Below are 2,947 nucleotides of genomic sequence, written 5' to 3' on the forward strand. Positions count from 1 at the left end.
GCCCCAGGCGGGGTCTGCAGGTCTTTGGGATGTGGGGAGAGGGGCCCCAAAGGCATCACTGTTTGTCTGGGTGAGGGACTGGGGAGCATGGAGGGCCTGTAATGAAGGCTCTGGGCCAAGGACTAATGTGTGCTGTGTGCTTGGCTCTGTGATGACTGAAAGGGAAGGGTAGACAAGGAGCTCCAGGACTCCAGAGGAGGGAGTGCTCGCCTGTGTCTTTTCAAAACATTTTAAAAAATATGTTTTTGTCTTTATTGATTTAAGAGGAGAAGAAGAAAGAGAGAGAGAAACATCGATGTGAGAGAGAAACATGGATGGGCTGCCTCCCGCATGCTCCAGCCCACCACCTGGGCATGTGCCCTGACCAGGAATTGAATCCATGACCATTCTGTGCACTGGATGCTCAACCAATTGAGCCACACCAGCCAGGGCTCACTCTGCCTTGAGGATAAGGAGGGCTTCCCAGCAGAAGAGTCATGTGAGTGAGGCTCTGAAGGCCGAGAGAGCATTCTAGGCATTGGGAACGGCATGGGTCAAGTCTGGCAGGCTTGGGAGAGCATGCATGTCCTAGGAGTGCGAGTAAACAGTGTGAGGGACTTGGTGATGAGACAGGAGCTTGGAGGCCAGACCACAGGCATTGTATGCCCAGCTGGGAACTGACCTTTTCCTGAGGTCCAATGGAGTCAGTTAGAATCTGTGCTGTGGAGGTCCTGGCAGGTGGGACCCAGCCCCAGTCCTGGTGGGGAGGGGCGACTTCCTTCAGGGCCTTCCCTGGACTCTCAGATGGGCCCTTGGTGGGTGACACCAGAGTCTGGGGAAAAACTGCCCAGTCTATCTGGGCACCTGAGAACAAAGTCACCAGCTGGCCACCTAATTTCTGCACACTCGGGGCAGGCCCCTGACCTTACAGCACTAAAGAGCTCCCCTTCTCGGGAACCAGGCTGCAAGGGGGAAGGGGACAGATTGGCAGAGGGATCATGGTAGGGATCCTCCCCCTGCCTCATTTTCCTAACAGCACAGGCAGCTCAGTGCTCCCAGCCTCCGGCTTCCTAAGGAGGGCCTTCCTGGTGTAGCCTGCCCTGGCTGGTGACCCAGGCTCAGCTTAGCTCCTTTCCACACTTTGGTGTTGGTCCAGATGACCAAGGGGCACGGGGAGGAAGGTATATTGAACCAAATCTGCCTCTTCCTCTTCCTTACTCCCACCCCCACCCCTCACCTCGGCCCCCGGGGCGCCCTTCTGCAGGTGCACACTTTATAGGTGTGGATGGAGGTTTAGTGAGATGCAGGCCGGGACCTGATGTCACCACGAAGGGGCAGAGAGGACGCACAGCACACTGTGTGCCAGACTTTGTAGCGCACATTAGCGTGTAAGGGATGCAGCTTCTGGAACCTTAAAACCTGGTCAAATCCTAGCTGTGCAGCTACTATATGTGACCTCAGGGAACCCAGTGTCCATGCCTCCGTCCCCACAGGGTGGGTATAAGATTTAGGTGAGATAACGCATACCAAGCACTTACAATCGTGCCCTGCACATCCCCACTTGGCAAGGGGGAACTGAGGCTTAAAGACAAGCAGTGCCCCGGGGCCTGGATTGACCATGCAGCCCGCCTCCTACGCCCGGCTCACCCTCCCATCCCCACTCGCAGGCCCACCGCCTCAAACCTCCCTGGCCCTGGTGGGGACCGGCAGGGCCCCACTGTTCTTGCCTCTCATGCCTGTTTAGGGGAATCTGCAGGCTGCGGGCTCCCAGAGGCGGCTGTGGAGGAGGATGGAGCGGGAACAAGACCTGCAGGCTGCCTGCTTGGCCCGCCTCACGACCAATTTTGGGCAAAGCTGCAAGCGGCAGCGTGCTACGTGACAGCCTGACAGCCGTGAGTCAGCGCAGAGGAATTTGTTCCCCAATCTGTGAACGAACGTGCTGGGACCGGGGCGCGGCGGGCCTGACATCACTGCGTGGGGAACGAGGCCACGTGCGCCCCGCCCCCTGCGCTCCTGCTCTGGGGACTCCAGGGGACCCAGGGCGGCCCCGCCCCCTCCCAAGCCTCAGGGCTCCGGCTCTAAATGGTCTGTTCCTAACCGCCCAAGCCCTCTGCCTGGGTCACAGGGAAACAACCTGGGGAAGGGCTGCCCAGGAAGAGGAAGGCAGCTGCTCGGGGGAGGGCCAGTGGGTGGCACACAGGTCTAATAGCCACAGCAAGACCCTAAGGCTGCCCAGGGGACTCCCTCTGGGGCTGTGACTCCTTCACATGGAGCCTGGTGTGGGAGAAGGAAGCAGAGCAGGAGTCCTCCAAGCCCTGCCTCCAGCCGACCCTGCGTTTCCCTCACTCACTCCCCCTCTCCGGGCCCGGGTCTGGCCAGCTGACAACTGGCTGTCCTGCTCTTCTTCCCTAGAATCCTGTGTAGGGTAGTGAGTTGGGTCACGGGTTCCCAAGCCTAGAAGTACTTGGGAAAGTACAGGGAGCTCGGGAAGTCTTCGGAAACCCCACCTGGCTGTGCCTGCATCTTTCTAACTGCGGTGCCATCTAATGATCAGCATAGCCCTGAGCGGTGCCATTGCTGCTTGTGGAAACGGAGGCTCAGTGAGGTGAAGTCATCTGGCTCAGGCCACACTCCAGCACTGGCTCAGAGCGGGTGGGAGCTGGGGCCTTGTGACCGGGTCCCCCTTCTCCCTGAAGGGTGTGGACCCTCCTCCTGGGCTGTGGGGCAGGCTGGGCAGTGAGACATGCTGGGTGGTGCTGATGCGGCCAGCCCTGGCCAGTGCCACGGGAAGTTTTGAGGGTCCAGTGGTGGCTGGAGTCAGAATTCTTCCTACCCTGGGTGGCCTTGGGCATGTCGCTTGCCTGCTGGGTCCTCCCATGACTGCACCATCATGCTCCCGTTTTAGCTTCCCCAAGAACTGAATGGCCAAGGCTATGGGTAGAACCTATAGGGGGCATGGCTGGTGACC

The 2,947-nt window shown here is 59.3% G+C and overlaps 1 long non-coding RNA gene across 1 annotated transcript in view; it reads left to right on the forward strand.

Moving 5' to 3' along the window:
• The window catches only part of LOC107182897, a 51,720-nt gene that overhangs the window by 16,625 nt on the left and 32,148 nt on the right, over positions 1–2,947 (forward strand). Inside the window, exon 2 of the long non-coding RNA XR_001513653.1 lies at positions 2,585–2,589. This is a non-coding gene — a long non-coding RNA (uncharacterized LOC107182897). The remainder of the gene's footprint in view (positions 1–2,584; positions 2,590–2,947) is intronic.

This window comes from Myotis davidii, unplaced genomic scaffold (genome assembly GCF_000327345.1).
Source record: "Myotis davidii unplaced genomic scaffold, ASM32734v1 scaffold458, whole genome shotgun sequence".
NCBI lineage: Eukaryota > Metazoa > Chordata > Mammalia > Chiroptera > Vespertilionidae > Myotis > Myotis davidii.